General features: G+C 47.2%; 1 protein-coding gene across 5 annotated transcripts in view; it reads left to right on the forward strand.

Moving 5' to 3' along the window:
• Positions 1 to 21147, forward strand: part of PC (pyruvate carboxylase) — a 2561538-nt gene that overhangs the window by 778924 nt on the left and 1761467 nt on the right. The window lies entirely within an intron of this gene.

Genomic DNA, 21147 nt, shown 5'->3' on the forward strand with positions numbered 1-21147 from the left:
CAGGGGATAGAAGCTCACAGCAGCCAGCACTTTTATTTTCCTTTTTGAAGTCGTAAATCAAATCTTTAAAATGCAGAATCCCATATCATGCAGGCAAAGTTTAAAGGTCTGCCTCGTGTTTCTTTTCACATTAGATCCACCAAGTCGGTCTCGACTGATCACATCTGACACTCTGGCTGTGCTTTATGTAAGGTACCCCTTTGGCCCATACTCTCCCAGAGCTAACCTATCTTCAAGTACTCCGTTCTGGTGCTTATTGGGGAAACATAGCACTTTCTTGTAAAAAAGAAAAAAAATAGAAATTTCTATCAAGCACTCCACGCCTGCGACCTATTTCTTACTGATCTTCAGCTCTTTTAGGGACCGTGAAGATTCTTTGGCGTGTCACTCTGTTTCCTGCAGTGGGCAACGCATAGGATCCTGTCTCAGGCGCTAAACCAAGACTCTACATCCGCAGTGCTTCTCCAGCCCAAGCATACCCATCAGTGGTAGTTGCCGAATTGTGTGATTTTACCAGACATTGTGTTCTAAATCAGATTACCAAAGGGATGAGCAGTTTACCATGGGGCCCCAGCTGAGAATCTTGTACACCCTAAAGTTTTGCTGGGCCTTAGCCCGGCTCCAAGAACTCCCAGTTCTGCTGAGTATTTACTATTTTGTCGCTGCATAGTCCTTGAGATGCAGAGGTGTGTTAATTTTGCAGAACCATCTGACCGACTCTTCTGCTTAATGAACTCCTTACAGGTTACATACATGTACAGATCAAAAATATGCTTGAACGCCAAGAACCTTTCTCTTTTTTTTACAAGGATTTGCCATGCCGGATTCTTTGAGGGGGTGCCACAGTCTTTAACGATTTCAAATGCACCTACCCCTGTGATGGATCAGCTCTGTGCATTGAGGTAGCCCAGATGCCCTTTCGGTTTTCATTGAATATTCTCTCCCTGAGTTGACCTCTTGGAACATGCAGATCAGAGGTGAGCAGACTGAAGTAAACCTTCACTATGAAGACTCAGTTTTACACCACTCTTATCAACTCAACAGTCCAATAATCTTCACTAAGGCCATCGAACCAAGGCTGTTTCCTGCCTCAGCCTGCCTATGCCTGACTCGGCCTACTGCCAGGGACCCTGCTCATCAAAACCACGATCTTCCTGAGCAACGGCAGCACAAGGTACCGTGTCAGCTAAACCCCACCTACTCGCTGCCGACCCACAAAAAATCTCTGCATTTTCTGCAACCCATCTCAATACCCACGTTCGCATTTCTGCTGCCCATTACAGACCACGTGTATCCCTTTGGCTACTGCTGTACCATTACTAAGACACCGCCTCAAACAATAACTAGCACTTGCCTAGAAATCGATCTTACTCAGTGGGAGATAGTCATTAACTACAACTATTATCCTCAACTGTAATTTATGTACTCGCAATCTGCCCACAAGCATGTGCACACTTCGTGCCCACCCATGCTGCAACCTCCAAAATCCAGCCTATAGCCATTATTGATAGTCCCCAGCCCACTAATTGCATTAATCCTGTGCCCAATCCCACTTAGCACAAGAACTTTATTACTGTAACTAGACATGGCCACCGCTTTGTTATTGCAATGACACATCTGCCCTTCTCTATCATACAACTCGACTATCGCTTCCAGCATATGCCCAAGTGTTATTTGAATGTTATTTTGGTGCAAGACTAGCCCTGCTACTTGAATGTTCATCTAGCACATGTTCACCTACTACTCTGATGTGGGACTAGTCCTGCCTCTCCCTACTACTTGAAAGCTACCCTGATGCCAGACTAGCCCTGTTACTTGAATGTTATCTTGGTGCAAGACTAGCCCTGTTACTTGAATGTTATCCCGGTGTGAGACTAGCCCTATTACTTGAATGTTATCTTGGTGCGAGACTGCCCCATTTGGCCCCCGTTACTGAAAGTCGCTTCTAGCACATCCACACCCACTACTCTAATGTGGAATTAGCCTTAATTTGCTGTATCGCCTGAATATCGTATCTAGCATACACGCCCACTGCCAGCCTCCAGAGGCCTTCCTAGGTACCCATCCTCCACCCTCCTCAAACTGTACAATGCGCCTTAGCAAGAATCAAATGGCCACCCTACCATACCTCCTTATATCCTTATTACACCTCACCATCTCCACTGTTGCTTTAACCATGTACTCAGCAGAAAACACACCCTGTTCGAAACATCAGGCTTCGTGCCAGATTACCCCACCTCTTGGAGCCCAGTTAACACAACAAGTTCATAAGATCTACCTTACGACACCCTAAAGTATGCCCCAATTTAACTACACACTGCAATAGCTCCACCCAACCCAAACTCATCCAGATAACAATCCAGGACACACCCAACACAACTACTCTATCCGGAGCTTTAATCAATGCTAGATCACTAGTAGCCCACGCCACAGAAATGGCAAACACCCTATCCACTAACATCCTCGACCTCCTGGCGATTACCTAATCCTGGCTGCATGAAGCAGCAGGCCCAGCACTCTCAATAGCCATCCCTGAAAACTACCAAATAATCAGAATGGACAGACCTAATAACAGAGGAGGCGGACTGGCCATCATAGCTAAGACTGATCTTGAGCTAAGACTAAAGACCCAATCATCTCTCAAATCCTGCGAACTCCTCGCAGCCAAATTACCCATCTGTAACTGTCGTACCTTAACCATCTACCTGATTTATAGGCCACCCGGCCCCATTGGCTCATTCGAGGCAGACTTATCCAGCCTCTTAGCCAACAACACAAAGGAAACTTCTCAAATACTATTACTAGGCAATCTGAATCTTGGTCTCAGTGACCCTGATGACAAATCAGCACAAGCTGTAGCCAACATGCTTGCTGAACACGGCCTAATCCAAAAAGTGCTCAGCCCCACCCACAACAAAGGCAGGACCTTGGGCTGGATCGCCATACTGAACTGCGATACCACCATCTCCAAAACTACTCCACACTGGACAGACCACCACCACCTCATCGACTTCTCTCTCTCTCTCTCTCTCTCTCTCTCTCTCTCTCTCTCTCTCTCTCTCTCTCTCTCTCTCTCTCTCTCTCTCTCTCTCTCTCTCTCTCTCTCTCTCTCTCTCTCTCTCTCTCTCTCTCTCAACCAGTGGAAAAAAATCATGGCACCACCACTGCCCACTAGAGCAAAAAAGACGTAGCTCCTGACAACCTCCTACCACTATTGCTGCCAACCCTTAACGCTCTCCCTGACAACCTACACCCAGAGTGCCTAGTAGAAAGTTACAATGCTATGAAGAAAGGACTAGACACTATTGCCCCCCTAAAACTGCAAAAGAGCAAACAACAAGCCAACCTCAACGCATGGTTCACCCCCCATCTGAAAGAACTAAGAATGCAAAAAAGGAATCTAGAAACTCAATGGTGAAATACCCCCACATCAAAGAACAAATTACAACTTAAACAATTCGCAAATAACTACAAAAAAGAAATCCTACTCACCAAAAAGAACCTCTTCAATGAAAGAATCAAAAATTCCAGTTCCAATACCAGGGAACTATTTGCAATCCTAAGGGAACTGGAATCCCCCACCAGATAACATAACCAAAGACAAACAATGGTGCACCAGTGTCCAAAATGCCTTAAATAACAAAATCAAAACTCTCAAAACTAAAATTGCACTAAAAAAAAACTCCCTAACCACTAACGACTCACCTACTAGCAATCCTGCCAAAATAACTAAAACTAACCCACCAGGCCCGAACCTCTTCAGATTCACTAAAATCTCCATACCAGAAACAGTCAGGGTCATCGCCTTTCTCAAACCCTCCAATTGCAAAGGCGATAACTGCCCACCCCAGATAATAAAGGATGCTGCCAGGGACTTAGCTCCCTCTATAACCAAACTGATCAACGCATCCTTCTCCTCCAACACCATACCAAGCAATCTCAAACAATCCTGGGTTCTGCCGCTCCTCAAGAAGCAAACCCTAGACCCCGCTATCCCCACCAACTACAGGCCCATCACCACGGTGCCATTCCTGCTAAAGATAATAGACAGCGTAGCATATTTACAAATTCAGCAATATCTAGAAACCAACAAACTCCTAGGTGCCCGCCAATCTGGATTCAGACCACAACACGGCACAGAAACTGCCTTAATGAACCTTAAAACCCAAATGAATGAGATTAACGACAAAGGAAACACCGCCATGCTTCTCCTCCTCGACCTGGTAGATCACACAGTCCTGTGCGAACACCTGGCCTTGGCTGCCTACTTTTCAAAAGAGGCCATAGCCTGGATCCAATCATTCTTGGATAATCTAACCATGAGAGTCTTCTCCTCTCTAGCCTCAGCAGACCCCATCAAAGTAACCTGTGGTGTCCCCCAAGGCTCCTGTGTCTCCCCTACCCTCTACAATATCTTTACCAAGCCCCTTTTTGGCAAGTTGGATACATTGGGTGTCTCATACACTAACTATGCAGATGACACCCAGATTCTCATACCCCTTTCGGGCAACTTCGACTCAGATACGGCCTTGGTAAACCAAATATACCTCATCATTCAGGCATGGATGGCCACACACGGCCTATGCCTGAATGATGAGTAAAGCGAAATCCTGCTTCTTGGATCCAACGCCAACCTAAAAAAACTCAGTCCTGACTACAAGGCTTTTAACATAGATGGCAACATTATCACAGTTGCCAAAACAGTACAAACTCTAGGCTTTGACCTTGACTCAGCCATGTCACTAAAAAAACAAGTTAACTCTCTAGCATCCTCTACCGCTTACACGTGCAAGCTTATCAGGGCAAGTAGAGCATTCCTCTTCCAAGCTAGCTGCATTGCCAATGCCCTGATACTTTCCAGGCTCGACTATTGTAATGCTATGTACCCAGGAGCCAACAAATACATAACAGACAAACTCTGCAAAATAACGCACTTAGGACAAACACATATCCAACAAAAGAGTACACAAATGGCTCAAAATCTGCGACCGCATCTCACTCAAAACAGAATCACTCACCTTCAAATGCTTAAACAACGCAGCCTCCCCATACCTTGCAACCAGAATAGTAAAAAGAACCTCCACCAGACCCACCAGGATGACCAACGCTTACTGCCTACAGGTACCCAAATTCAGTAAAAATAAACGGGCGGCAGCAGCTTCCCTGTCATGGCAGCCCAACACTGGAACGCCCTCCCTCTCAACATCAGAACTGACCAATCTTATTACAGTTTTAGGCGAAACACCCTCACCTGGTTACGTTCCAACGATCCCCTTGACTGAACAGTGCCCCTGCCAACCTCATTGTATATATGCACATAAACTGACCTGTTGAAATGTAAAATACTGTATGTATATTTGTATATGTGCCCTCTTAACAGATCCTACGAAATGTAATGCTCTGTTTACCATTCAACTGTTTCTTACCCTGTAACCAGGTTTTTATGTATACTTATTTTTCTGTTCACTGTTGTGCCCTGTTACCTCTGGATTTTGCGTGCTACATCAAATAAATAAACAAACATATTCTGCAGGTTCCCAGAGTCTTGGGCCCCCTCGCTCCCTTCCAGGGGCTGCTTGTGATAGGCAGGCTCCATCACCAGGACCCATTTCTTCTGTGTGCCTTAGATCATATCTTCCTAGGAAAAATCTAATTTCAATCAATTTCATAGGTTTCACCTTTCTGGCAATGAGGACCCAACCTTCAATCAATGTCCCCTACATCAGACTTCAGTGGAAGCTCCCACAAATTAGTGTACCTTAAATACAACAATCAGCACCATCGTTACAAACCCATGTGCTAACACCTACTCCATCATCAACCTGTATTCAGGTGTTGGCCCTTTGGGGTATGTCCCTCCCCACCCCCTAACTTCCTTCCTCCCTGGATTCAGACCAAGGGGAAGGAGGACTTCCCTCCAGTGCCTTTCGTAGGAGTGTCGCATGCATTTTATCTGTTAGCCAATGAGCCTCTAACACTAACTCCTTGTTGAAGTCTTATTACCCACATCTGAATTAACTGTATTCTGAGGCAGATGTTCTGAAGGTGGTGCAGATGTTGTGGGAGAGCCCTTGTGTAATAACACTTGGAGACTAAATTTAGGTCTATTCCTGCAGAAAAGATGTCTTGGCCTACTCACTTCCCTGTCGGCCAGCTTTGGTCGCTAAAGCGTTACCACAGGGCAACATCTCTGAAGGTTCCTGTGCTATTTCCACTGGCATAATGAATGTGTCTGGAAAAAGATAAACCAGTCATTGCTTAAGTTAATGCTTGGCCAATTTCTCTAATGCTAAAGCGTTAAAGCAAAATAATTTGGATTTCCCCTCCGTCCCAGAAAGGTAACTGAATTTCAAGCCAAACGCATTAGAACTCCTGGAATTCACCACCAACACCTGTCTCTTCAACACATGTCGTATCCGGAGTATGAGGTGCTAAGCTTCCTGGTAGAGTACTGATCTTCAAGGTTGTGCCAGAAAAGGCCCCACCTAATTTGTTACTGTGAAAGATTGTTCCATTCCACCACTGTTAAGGCTACTACTAATGAAAAATAAAGATTATAACCTTATGGCGGTCTCTGTTGGATGTTTCAAAACCCACCTCAAAGCCCTCCAACGCCCTGCAGTAGAAGCGTGATAGTGGGCACTATTTTCACGGCTTAAGAGTTTTTCAGGCCTGTGCCCTGAATAGAAGAGCTGATTAGGGCAAGTCATCTACTTTACAAAAGCTGAAATATAGGACCTGCAAGGGTTTTCACCCACTCATTTTGGCCTGGAGACAAAGAACAATGCATGTCTTTGTACTATCCTGGACATGCCAGTGTCAATCTCCATCTTGCAACTGACTAATGCAAAATGGTCATTCCAGCCCAGATCTTTTCATTCCTTCAACAAGGGGACTTACTTGCTTCCAAAAAACTTCAAGATGCATTAAACACTGGTTTCTTGTCCCTTAATTGACAATATCTGGAATTTCATGCAGAGGAGTACCACTAACACTGTTACCCTTTTGATTTCTGCACAGAGCCACACGTCTCTACACGTCAACTGTGGTTGCTCACACAAAGCTAAAAGGGCATCCGCCTACACAAATACCTGGATGTTTGCCTCCTTTGATCTTCCTTTCCTGAAGAGGCCCCATCCAACCGTCCAAAAACTCCTAAATCTGTCATTTGGTGTGGGCGTGTCTGTCAATGTGACAAAGTCGTTGGCAATTGTTGGTCGTTATTTTTTAATGTATAAAATGCAATATTGACCTAGACATAATTCAGCACTCTACAGACCATGCATTAATATCTCATTCGATAAAACGTAAGATAACAAATGGTCTCAATTATTGTTTAAAACATCTGCTGAAGTCAAAGTGACCTACTTTCTGAAAAGGGAGAACAATTCATAGGTTTATGAAAAACATGACAAAATATTTTGAATGGAAATGGGTACAAAATTCATGCCCGCCATGCCACTGCACAAAAAGGCTTGAGAGGCGAATTGAGCATGTGGAAAGCTAGTGATATTAATTGGAAGAAAGTCCTCAATCTATACTTCTCAGACCTCTGGAAATCTGCAGCTTATCAACCAGGTAGGTTGTATTGCCCAGTACCACCGCATTCTAAGTAATGCAACAGAAGAGCATGGATGGGAAAAGCGTGAAGTGAAATCGATATAGTTGAAATTGAAATGCAGTCAAACTACTGTATGCCAGTAAGGAGCCAAACTGAGTTTCATCAAGATGTTTTCTCCCAGCCAAGGTGAAATTAAGACGTGGACTGCCACATGGAAGTCTGACGAGGGAACACTTATTTTTCTCTATTTTTCAAATCTAGAAAACTCAATGGAACAAGATGTAATGATCTGTGTTATGTGGCTTTTTAAGTTCGATTTCGAATTGAGGAGGAAACTTTGATTTAGCAGAGAATATCAGGGTAGGACAGGCATCTAAAGAAGAAAGGAAAAACTAATACAGAATGAGTTCCTGGTGATTGAGAACCTGAAAGAAATTACATTTTTGTAGGATTAGGTTTTAGTGATGGTGAAGACATCTAGTCCTGAATTCCTTTGACATTTCCCCAAATAAACAAGGTCTACCAAGGAAAACACGATAATGTAGATAAATGTCCTCTACATTCGGGTATAGAGAGAGATCCGAGCTAGAAATCTGATCTCCCAGTGACTCCATATATACATTAGAAAGCAACAGTGATGGATTAGAGCTCTGTGACATTCCACACCGTATAGGGTGGGGGCATGAACTGGTAGAACTTACCTGCCTGCACAGTCTCTGCTTCAGTGGTTCTCTTCCTCAAAGAATAGGCCCACCCAATCTTATGCAGGTGGACACGATATTATTCTGTCCCTCTTGGCTTCCTGCATTTTAGGTTTTCGAGAGATCAACAAGCAACAACGACCAGGTACTCTGACATCCAGGATGTGCATGGTATCATCCACTGGCTGTAGGGTGTCTCAGAGCTACATTGGGACAGATGCCTGACAGATCATCCCAAAGACGGTTGCGTCAAAATGTGACCTGCGCCTCACCATTTGAGGAATTTCCCCAAGAAAGGAAAACCTATGATGGTCCCAAAATGCGTAGTCTGCCATATCTTATGGGTTTTTTCTGAACGGACAATATTTACAATATCTGTCTTTCCCATCTTTTGTCAGCTAAATCAGGAAATCGTGCATGGCCAGTGTCGACCATCCATAGGACTGTACTCGAGCAGGGTGGTCTGTGCATCGCTTTAGACAAGGGGGCTGCAGCACTTTTCCAAGTAGCACTGAGGTTTGTCAGCTTGTGTTTCCTTATTCAATTGGACATGAGACTTCACTTGAGCTTACTGATAACCAAGATTCATGCCACAGAGCAAAAAGATTTTATCTACGGTGAAGGCAGCCCTTCTTGTTGGAAGCAGGAAGAGCATCTCTGTCCAGGGTCCCCTTTTGGAGCCGGACCATTTCTTCATGGATTAAAGGCTTCCCACTTGCATTGGTTAGATATGCTGGATGACATCAAGATGCACAATCTGTGACTTGGGGAAGAAAGGACTAATCCTATACATTCGCTGGTACTAGAGGGTAATGTTTTGAGTCTGCAACCCCTGAGCGGGAAAGGAATGATTTTAGGGGCCAAATTCTCATAGTGCAACTAAGATGCTCTATACAAACCAGGAGGGAGTAACCAGTGCAGATAGTTATGTACCATGACGTAGCTGTTCTATTGGGCCATTCAGCACATCTTAACATTCTGTATCATACCTCCTTGACAAACTTAACAGTAGTACAGATTTCATAGGTCTTCATCTGTCAATGACATGCTCCTTACGAATAGGAATAACCCTCAAGTGAATCACATTTCTTATAGCGGTACAACGTCCTTTCATCGCCTGCAATTTCATCCCCTGCCATTTCAACATGCTCCAGGAGTTCGTTGAAAATGAACTATTGCTAGATAAACTGCAATCAGGATTCCGACCTAAATTCGGAAAGGAGACAGCCCTCCTAGTAGTACAGGATGAATTATTGAAGGTCGCAGACCAGGGGGAACTTACACTTTTGGTGATGTTGGACCTGTCTGCGGCCTTTGATGCAGTGAATCACGAAATTCTCCTAGATTGACTACAGGAGATAGGAAGAGTCTCGGACTCAGCATTGAAATCGGATTCAGCATTGAAATGGTTTGTCTTTTTTGACTAACCGTCATCAGCGTGTGAGACCTGGAGAGTTTTTATCGAATCTCATCTGTTTAAGTTGTGGAGTCCCACAGGGTTCTTCACTGTCATCATTGCTGTTTAATTTATATATTCGACCCCTTTTGGAAATTCTTAGACGGTATGGGTTGGACTTCCATTCATATGCCGCTGATAGCCAGATATTCCTACGAATAACCAATTTCCAGGAAGCATTTAGCAAACTGGAACAATGTTTGACAGAGGTAAGCAGCTGGATGTCAAATAACTATTTACAGCTTAACGCTGCTAAGACCGAATTTATATTATTCGGCCCTAAGCATTTGCTGACAGCTGCAAAAAAACTGCCTGTCCCAACGGTGTTGGGTAAAAATCTACAATTTGTCTCTAAATTTAAAAATCTGGGATGTATGTGGTAAGAAGACCTGGGGAGTGAAACGCAGGTGGGAGCAAAGACCAAAGCAATCTATTTTGTTTTGAGAATGCTACGTCAGGCACTTCCCTATATTCCCAAAGAGGCACATGCTGCTGTGGTAGGAGCGCTAACTAGCGCCCACCTTGACTATTGTAATAGCCAAATGATGGGCATCCCTGCCAAACAACTTCAGCGACTTCAAAGAGCCCAGAATGTGGCCGTTAAATTGATATTTAAATTGGGCAAATTTACCCATGTATCATCTTATCGGAGAGAGCTACACTGGCTCTCAATTGCTGACCGCATTATATTTAAGATAGCCTGCATTATTTTTAAATGCATAAATGGCATTGCCCCTCTGTACCTGAGGGAGCTAATTCAGACATACCACCCAGCAAGATAACTAAGCTCTAGTGACATCTTCTGATCATCCCACACTCAACTTATATCTCCACAGGTGACAGAAGATTTTCTGTCTTTGGACCTAAGCTGTGGAATTCTTTACCTCTGCAATTTAGGACCATGAGCTCTCTTTTGCAGTTTCGCCGAGCATTGAAAACTTTTCTCTTCAGGTAGGCAGCCCTGCTTTTTAGGGGACTTGTTTCGATTTATATACTCTAACTTTGTTTTTTGTCATCTGCGCCTAAATACGATTAAGTTCGTTATGTGCGTGCTATAAATACAAAAAATCAAATCAAATGAACATTCTAACGGAAATGCTCATCGAATTGTTAAGGGGGCTGGGAAAGGTTAGATAAGGGGTTGGGTGGTTAGGGAGTAGCTAAACATAGGGGGGAGGAGGTTTGGGGGGTAACCCCCCAAAAAAATGTATATATATTTTTTTAAATAAAACAAACGTTTTTGTTAGAATATTCACGTTGAAATGGCAGAGGATGAAATTGCAGGCGATGAAAGAACATGGAACCCTTATAGCCTGGGCCATCTAACATAATTGTCACTATAAATAATGAAATACCCCTGCGATTATCACATGCTTCGGAAGAGGGAGAAGGGTGAAGAGAATCTTGGGGGGGGGGGGGTCAGGAGTTTGTCTGGTCAGAGGTGGTGAAGAAAATCCCCACAGGTGTGACCCCTTCTTAAGACATACGCGCCTCATTGGAGATTGGAGGGCCTAGGGTAGGGCACCTTTTCCTTGAGGAATGAAGCTGCATTTTCCTAAGGGGATTGTGGCCGGGGACAAGATGGAATGCCTCATTAAGTGTTGTGATGAGTCAGGAGGACGACGCAGATTCTGAAAATTCATTTCATTTCATTGAGATGCGTATTCAATTAAAACGATAAAGGACTCCCTTTCCCTATACTATGGGGCTTCCCTACCTAACAAAACTAGCTATGGTGCTCGTCGGCCGTCAGTTAATGTTGTAACAGAATCTGTCCACTGTCCAAAATAACCCTTTCTAACCCTACCACTATTCTAACCACTATAGACAGGAGACTGTCTCCCTTCTATTGATGATTTAGCTTCTGATAAAGTTAATTTCAATAAACTATCTTCAACACGCCTCTGGTGCCTGCTTTTATCAAATCGTATAATTCCTTCAGTATGTTACTGGACCTTTGGTCATTCTCTTTGGTAACATATTTCTGTTCTTCCCTTGTTCTCTTTTTCAGCACATTTGCAAATGTTCCTACTTCTTTTCCCAAGGTATAGTTATCCAATACTTACTCTTACGTCCCGTCCCCTTTCCTCCATACTGCATGTGCGTCCTTTCCAAGGGACGGGAGATGGAACCTTTATCACCATAAAAAAACTTCTTCCCCTTTAAATTTAGAGGCGTGCGGGGGTGCTGCCCTGACTCCGCCCTCTGGCGCCACACCTCAGTCCCCTTTTGTGCGTCGACGTGAATGGCCTGAATACACCAGCGCTCCTGGGTTTGGCTTTGGCCATATAATTCCACGCGTGGATACTGCTTCTTCTTTGATTTTTTATCATTCAGGTACTCGGTCCTCCGGCATCACGCTCCTCTCCGGGGCATGTGTCCATCCTGCAACGGGCTCTTCCCAACTTCAAACCCCCACGCCCTCTGCCTACGTTGCCTTAGCCCAGACCTCGGTTGGCTAGCTTGTACAGCGTGTGGCTCGCGGTCATCAAAATCGCTGAAAAACAGACTTGCCAGGTGGAGGGAGCTCTTCCAGAAGTCGCCTCCAGAGGACCTCAAGAACTTTGTGAAACATGGAGCCAGGCCCAAGGTAGGGCAGCTATTCTCCATCGCACCCTGTAAAGGAGAATCCTTCCCAAGGACTCTCCCGTGCAGGAGACACCGTTCAGGTCCTTGTACCAGCATGTGCACCGAGGCTGCTGCAGCTACCGGCCTTCTGGCCGAGCGATCCTCGGATCCGCCCAGTGGCAGTGTTGAGGGACCGGAAGGTTCTTGTACCGGATTTTCATCCGAGGGGCTCTGCCCTTGTACCAGCAATATACCTGAGGGGCTATTCCCTAGTACCGGCAATACGTAGAGGGGGCGCCTAAACACAGCTCTACCGACCCCCGGATCGAGGGTGTCACACCTACCGGGGCTAGGCCCGAGGAGCAAGGTAGACCTTGTGATCCACACGCAACAGTCTTGGAGGAGGCTGGGCCCAACGAGCAGAGCAACACGTTGCAGGCACATGGCAGGCAGCTCGACAAGATGGCCGCCGCGCCAGACGGAGGCACCCTTGCGACCCCCAATTCCAAGAGTCCGGCGAAGAACGAGTGTCAAGGTGGGACTGGCCTCAACCAGGTACGTGGCCTACAGCCTATCCTTCTTATGCGCAGGGCAGTTTCCCACTGAGTCCATATGGGTAGGGTATGCAGCGACTCCAGCAGCTCCCGGCAACCACCTCTGCAGCCAGGGAAGAGGGTTTCTTTGAGAGGTTCCTCGGGCTCATGAAGTCACCTCAGATGGGGGTTATCCTCAAGGACGCAATCGGGGACATCCTCCATGTGATGCTACCGGCACCACAAGCTCCTCCGCCGGCACCCCCCGGTTCCAGCGCAGCTGCTCCCTCTGGCTCCCCAGCCAATTCCTCAGGCGGTTCCGTACCAGCCCCTGCCTCCTCCTCCACAGGATCCTCCTGATCCACAGGATACGGATGAGGAGGAGGATCCGGACACGCCATCCTCAGCCAGGGCCTTCCATGAACGTCTTGCAGGGCTGGCGGAGCACCTGGGCCTCCCCCAACCCGAGGTTGAGCAGCCAGCAGGGGGGATTCGGGCTGAAGTTCTCATGCAACGCCCCTCTGCCAAAACGGGGATTCCACTGCAAACCGATGTAGTCTCCCTGGCCAAGAAGGGTTGGCTCAAGCCTCACTTGGTCCAGCCGGTCAATCGACGCCTGAATGCCAAGTACAGGCAGATGGAGGGGGATACACTCTTGCTATCGGCCATCCTCAGCCACACTCCTCGGTAATCGCTGCGGCATCACTATACTCCAAGCCTCAGTCGTCCTCAACCGCCACAGCAGCGATGCTACAAGGCAAGGAGGAGAAGATCTTGGAGGCGTACGGGAAGAAGCTGTATTGCAACACATCATTGCATCTTCGTCAGGCCAACGCTGATGCCATGCTGGCTGCCGCTAACCAAAGGTTATGGCGGGAAATTGCAGACGTCTTCCTGGAATTCCCTACGCAGAGCCAATCTCATTTCAAGGCGGCACTGGCTGAGGCCAAACTGGTGGCTCAGGACCTCATGGAATCCACAGTGGCCCATATTGACACCTCTGGCCGTGCCATCTCTATCGCCACGGAGATGAAGGACAGCCTGGTTCCTGGCAACGAAATTCTAGTCGGATATTCAGGAACACATATTCGATCTGCCGTTTGAGGGTGGTGGGGGCAGGTGGCTCTTCCACTCCACCACGGATGAAGAGCTGGACAAAAAGAAACAGCTCACAAACAGCCAAGTGTTTATCCATCTTGACAAAGACCATGCCCAAGTCGTACACCCGTTCACAGCAGCGGTCCGACAGGGGGCGTACGTACGGAGGGTTCTGCGGCTTCCAGGAACTGAGATCCAGGCAGCCTGACCACTTGCCGGTGCAATCGACAAAAAGGGGTTGGGGAGTAAGGGCATTTTCCAGTCCCCCTCCTCCGCGACAGCCTCAGAGGCAAAGAACGTTTGACACGCCCCTTCAGGGCTAGGTGTCTCCAGTGGGGGGCAGGCTTGCTCTCCATGCACATTTCTGCCGCCATAATTTCATGGACGCCTGGATCCTCTCCGTAGTATCCACGGAGTACCGCCTACCCATCCCAGCCTCTCCTCCCTCCTCCACTCCCTCAAGTTGAGACAGCAACTCTTGCCACCAAAGATCAGGGCCATATCTAACCATTTAGCTTTCATAAAATCTGTGAACACCCTGCTATTCTAACCTTGCATTGCCATTTTACTGGTATTCCTCCCGCTCTCCTTCTCAGTACCAAGATACCTCTGGTGACGGTGCGCTTTAAAAGTTTACATAACATAACTCTTCTGGTGGCAGTCTGGTCGCTCATAAAGAGCCAGGCAGTGGAGGAAGTCCCAGCCTCCCAGCGAGGCTTGGGATTTTATTCCAGGATTTTCGCCATTCAGAAGAACCAGGCAGGCCCGAGAGTTGTGCTGGACCTTTCCACCCTCAACCTCTCCTTACCCCTACAAAAATTCAATATGGTTACGCCAGTTTTAATAGCGGAGACTGGATGTGCTCCCTGGATCTAAAGGACGCGTACCTTCACGTCCCGATTTGGCAGCCCCATCGTTCTTTCCTACGGTTCAGGATCATGGGCTACCATTTTCAATACAAGGTCCTTCCTTTTGGCCTCAACTCGGCCCCCGGGGTCTTTACCAGGCTCATGAATACGGTGGCTGCCCTCCTCCGAGCGCAGGGCCTCCACAGCTACCCATTCCTCGACGACTGGCTCTTCAGGGCTACATCTCCGGAAGCGGTTCTCCACTCCTCCCATGCCCTTATGAACACACTGCACAATCTGGGCTTCTCGCTCAATCTCAAGGATTCGCCGCTGCAGCCCACGCAGACTGACATTCTTGGGCCTCATCTGGCACACATGCTCCGAGAAGGTATTTCTGTCGGAGGACAAGATCTCGGCCATCAAGAGGACCACCACCCACTTCCTCAGCAGAGAGGTGACCTTGGCATGGTGGTATCAGCATCTCCTGGGTCTCTTGGCGGCGGTCCTATTAGCCGTCCCACACACGTGATTGAGGATGAGGAGGATTCAGCTGCACTTCGCTGCCTCGTGGCACCAGGAGCTGGGCTCTTAATCTGAGATGATCAACGTTCCTCCATCTCTCCACCCGGACCGAACGTGGTCCAGGGACTGCAACCTATGGACGGGCAAGCCCTTTTGGCCGCCCACCCCGCAGGCCACCATCACCACAGACTCCTCGCTCAAGGGCTGCGGAGACACCCTGCACGATTGCTCGGTCCACGGCACCTGGACTCGACAGGAGCAGGAATACTACATCACTTTGTTAGAGCTGAACGCCATCTGGCTAGCGCTCTGAGCATTCGTACCACTTCTAAGGGGCAAGGTTGTCCTCATGCAGACAGACAACTCGACCAGCATGTACTACGTCAACAAGCATGGAGGCACCAGATCCCCTCCTCTGTGCAGACTGGCGATCAGCATGTGGGAGTGGGCCCTGGAAAACGACATCTACCTCACGGCAGTCCACCTCCCGGGGGAATCCAACCTGTAGGCGGACAGGTTGGAAAGGGACAATTACGAGTGGCAGCTAACTGACCTTGTTATTCAGATCTTCAACAGCTGGGGTTATCCCCAAGTGGATCTCTTTGCCACCTAGCACAACAAGAAGTGCCCACAGTTTGCCTCCTGGCAGGGACAGAGTCCCGGCTCCCTGGGCGATGCATTTCAGCTTCAGTGGAACGGCATGACGGCTTGCGCCTTACCGCCCACTCTGCTGATTCACAGAGTGATTTGCAAGATCAAGGAGTCTCGCCAGCTCAACATCATCCTAATAGCTCCATGGTGGCCGGCTAGACCATGGGTTTCGGAGCTGCTCAGCCTCTCGGAGATGCCTCCGATTCACCTCCCGATGGGCCCAGCACATCTTCTGGTGCAGCAGGGGGGCAGGGTCATCCACCCTGCGCCTCAGAAACTAGCCCTCACAGCGTGGTGCCTGAGCAGGTAACGTTGCAGCACCTCAGCCTCTCCCAGGCTAATCTGGAAATCTTACAGGGTGCAAGGAGCAAGGCTACCAGGGCCCAGTATGAAAGTAAATGGACCGGTTTCTGCCACTGGGCAGACTCTAAGGAAATCGACCCCCTGGCATGTACTTCGGATGACGTGCTCTCCTTCTCGGCGCACCTCGCCCACTCTGGTGTGCAGGTTGACACCTGCCGTACATACCTCACAGCCATCGGGCCTTACAGGAACTCAGAGGAGGGGAGCTTCTCCACCTCCAATCCTATCGTCAAGCATTTGATGGGGCTCGCAAGGCTCTACCCGCCCATCAAGAGGCTGCACCCCATGTGGGACCTTAACAAAGTCTTGGGCGCCCACGCGCACAAACCGTTTGAGCCAATGGCATCCGCGGACATCAGGCTGTTCACCATCAAGACGGCCTTACTAGTCAGCCTCACTAGTCGGCCTCACCTCGTCTCGTAGAGTCAGCAAATCCATGTGCTGCCTGCCTCGGAACCATATACTACCTTTCACAGGGACAAAGTCCTGCAGACACACCCAGCATTTCTGACCAAGGTGCCATCTGCTTTCCACTTGAACAAGGAAATAGTCCTTCCTACGTTCTTTGCCGGTCCGAAGGACGAGGCACAGAGAGTGCTGCACTGCCTGGATGTCGGACGTGCCTGGAATTCTAATTGGACAGGACCAAGGGATTCCACAAATCGGGCGCCCTGTTAGTCACTGTCGGAGTCTCAAGACCAGGCTATCAGGCCTCCATATCCTGATGTATGGTCTCGGCCATTAAAGAGGCGTACGAGGGCCAGCACAAGCCGCTTCTGGCCAACATGCAAGCCCATGCAGTCAGGGCCAAGGCAACGGCTATCGCATTGCAGCGCCATGTCCCTTGGCAAGTCATAAGCAGGGCGGCCACTTGGGCCACTCCCTCTGCTTTTTGCAAGCATTACTGTTTGGATGCTGGCTCTAGGTCTGATGCGCCTTTCGGACAGGCGGTTCTCAGGAACCTATTTGCTTAAGGAGGGTCTCCTCTCCACCCTGGGGCTACATTCAGTTGTAATCCCCCATGCAGTATGGACGAAAGGGGGTGGGACGTAAGATTAATTATAAGTTACTCACAGTAGTGACTAACGTACTCTTAGTCCCCTTTCCTCCATACATCCCACCATCCTCCCCACTAATAATACTGATGTCATTAGGCAATGTTAAATCTATTGTTGAAGCATCAATGGAGACTGAGGTGTGGCACAGGAGGGCGGAGTCAGGGTCCCTCTACACTGCCACCGCGAGGATCCGAGGATCGCTCGGCCAGAAGGCCGGTAGCTGCAGCAGTCTCGCTGCACGTGCTGGTACAAGGACCTGAACGGTCCCTCCTGTACGGGAGAGTCCTTGGGAAGGAGTCTCCTTTGCGGGGTGTGATGGAGAATAGCTGCCCTACCTTAGGCCTGGCTCAGTGTTTCACAAAGTTCTTGAGGGCCTTTGGAGGTGACTTCTGGAAGAGCTCCCTCCACCTGGCAAGTCTGTTCTTCAGCGATTTCGATTGACCGCGAGCCACACGCTGTACAAGCTTGCCAACCATGGTCTGGGCCAAGGCAACGTAGGCAGAGGGCGTGGGGTCTGAAGTTGGGAAGAGCCCGTTGCAGGATGGACACATGCACCGGGGCTGAGCGTGATGCCTGAGGACTGAGTACCTGAATGATACAAAGACCAAGAAGAAGTATCCACGCATGGAATTACATGGCCAAAGCCAAACCGAGGAGCACTGGTGAATTCGGGCCATTCCCGTCGACGCGGAAAAGGGGACTGAGGTGTGGCGCCAGAGGGTGGAGTCAGGGCAGCACATACTTCCAGGGCTGCACCCCCGCACGCCTCTAAATTTAAAGGGGAAGAAGGTTTTTTTTCTGGTGGAAAAGGTTCCGTCTTCCGTCCCTTGGGAGGGACGCCCATGCAGTATGGCGGAAAGGGGACTAAGAACTAAGAGTATGTTAGTCACTACGATGAGTAACTTATTATTTTTTTCCCTATGACTTTCTTTTCATTGTGGTACAGCTCATGTTTTATGGTCTCTGAGAGTGGTTTTTAAACGTATTCTCTGTTTAAACCTTATCTTCAGGCTTTGTTTCTAGTATGTCAGTTCTTTTTAATTAGACGTCCCTCATCTTGACTGATACCAGTATGAACATTCCAACAGCGATTCTCGTTCAATCTTATATTGCAATATGAACATTCCTTCTTGACTGGGACGATTATGAGCGTTCCAATAGTGATTCTCATTGAAGCTTCTTTGTGTCAATACTTTATCTCGATTGGGATCAGTACGAGCATCCCAATAATGATTCTCCCTCTCCCTTCTGGGTCTCCTGTTTTCCTGTTACCTGTAGTTGAGGGATAATGCCACTGGGTTTGTTCTCCGTTCGGGTTCTTCTCTGTCGTCGGGCAGACCTCTGGTGTTCCTTCAATTGCTTTTTCTTTGTGCCGTCTATTCAGCTGGTTCCTCAGTATTGTATTTATCGATTGGTTCCGCGTTTGCTTTTGCAGCGTGGTATCTGTGTTGTTCTCGGGCCCCTGGGTCCACCATGACTTTCGTTCTCTCTCGGAATTGGGACGCCGCGTGTCTAGCTTGATTTCTCCCTCTCATGTCTCATAGATGCCACGCATCTACTTCTACATCTTGCCTCCTTGCAGTAGTTGGACGCAAAGCATTCAACCTCTCCTTGTATGAGTGAGCAGATTAATAACTCGCAGGCTTACTCTCTTGTTCTCCAGTCTCCTCCACTCTTATATATTACATAGCCGCGTCCCTTCCTTGTACCGTTCTGTGATCTGTTCTGTCTTCAATGGCTTCTCTTCTCCTACACCAGTTATCCTTCTCATCCCAGTAAGAGGTGATTTTTCAATTAAAGAAACGGCCGAAGCTTCCTGCTGACAATAACATATTTTGGTACTTTCCTCATATAATTGTTCACTTGGTTGGCTTTGAAGAGGCTTCGTTGGAAGTCCCTTTTGGGAGTTTCCCACAAGAGAGGGAATCCCTGACCCCAAAGGAGAAGTGTCTCTCCCCTTGAGGTTCCACTTGCCCCGACCCCTAGGGAGCTTGATAAGCTCATGTGCTACATTTGGCATATTATTTTTCGCCATTTCTTTTTCTTATTATCTGACAGGTTAATGCTTGAGGCAGTCCCTTAATTGGGTTTTTCCATAAAGGAGCGAATATTTATTATAAACACTGCTAAAATCACAACAGGAGTGAACAGTACCACTTCTTGTCTGGAGTCAGTCAGAGAAAGAGGCATTGCGCATTTCAGGAAGTGCATTAAACTTAGTTTGCCATTCGAGTAGATATACACAAATCTTGGTTACTGATACAGGTTTTTTACTATTGTTGTGTTTTGTAGGTACCTTCTATATTTCTAAATTTAAGGAACAATATTATCCTGATAGCCATGACTTAGTGAGTATCATTAAAATAACATTTGGTATATTTTGATAATGTTATTAAGCTGAACTCCTAAAAAAACACATTGACTTTAGCATGTAATTTTATAGGTCGAGAGGGAGCTTCTTTTTAAAATTTAAGAAACGCAAAGTATCCCTGAGGGAAAGCAGCCAGTACTGAAGAAAGCTAGTCCAAAAATAGACTTAGTTGAAACTAGGATAGGGAGGGTCTAGTAATGCCCCTTCATGGGCTAGATACAGAAGACATTAACTAAGTTTGAGTACATTTACTGTCCCTTCTAGAAGACTGCTGATTGTGACTTTAATTTTTTTATTTTTTTTACAATCATGTTAAATGGAATTAATTTGAACTGATTTATGGTTTTGCAATTAAGTTAAAAAAAAATACCTCCTTGATTTTTCTCTAGGACTGTTCAAATGCACTGCACTGTTTTTTTCACGCACTTTTATATTGTTCCTCTTGAATTTTGGGGAATCTTTATTCGTCCGTTTTCATGTATGTAATTGATTCATGTATGATCCTTTTCATTTAATGACAGTGTGTTGGTGTGCTGTATGGTTTATTTATACACGTGATGAATTATGTGTTCTTTGAGTGATTGATTTCCACATGTTGGGATAAATTATAAAAATTTTAAATTGTGTTCTTTATTTTTCCATCCTTTACACAATGTTTGATGTACTTTGTTTTCTATTTGGTAAGTATTCAAAAGGAGTTCGTAATGGCTCACAAATGCTGTCGGTATACCCTGGGCTCCCAACATCTCTGGGCAGACTCACCAGTATCTGGCAATGCCTCTGACCTGTGGCACGTAGCTGCAGTGACGCTTTCACCTGCTTGCTCCACGTTGGTTCACCAGGAAGCCTGCTGCATCTGGACTTGACACTGTTGCCGGTAGCTTGGTTGTTGCTACTGGTTCCCCAGCGATCCTCCCATTGACCCTGCAGTGCTTTCTGTGACCTCAAAGCCCTGCCTGCAAGCGTCAGTCTGCAAATGCCTTCTCTCACCAGCACGGTCTGTTCCCGTGTTTCCGGCTTCTCTCTGATTTGCAAATGAGGACACCATTTTTAAATGTCCTGCACAGATGGATCTCATAACGACCACTAGATTGCCAGTTCCACTTAGTGTTTTTCTTGATCCTCATTAACTCCTTCCTCCTCTTCTTAGTACATGAGGCTTTATGCAAGTTGGAGACCTCATGATTTATTCGACTTCTAAGGTAGTTTTGTTTGGGATTTTCAGTTAGTCCAAAAACATCAGAGATGGAACGTGCTATGGGTGTGCTCTGTACATATGAGGTGCAAATGGTAGTCTGTCTAGAATGTCTGGCAGGAAGGGGCTTTAGCACTGAAGGGATATGTAGAATGACAGCAGGTCATCAGGAATTAACAAATTATAGGGTATTTATTTGAAAGAGAAGAATATTGTGTCCCT

Source organism: Ambystoma mexicanum, chromosome 2p (assembly GCF_040938575.1).
Source record: "Ambystoma mexicanum isolate Mex_15411 chromosome 2p, UKY_AmexF1_1, whole genome shotgun sequence".
NCBI classification, from domain to species: domain Eukaryota; kingdom Metazoa; phylum Chordata; class Amphibia; order Caudata; family Ambystomatidae; genus Ambystoma; species Ambystoma mexicanum.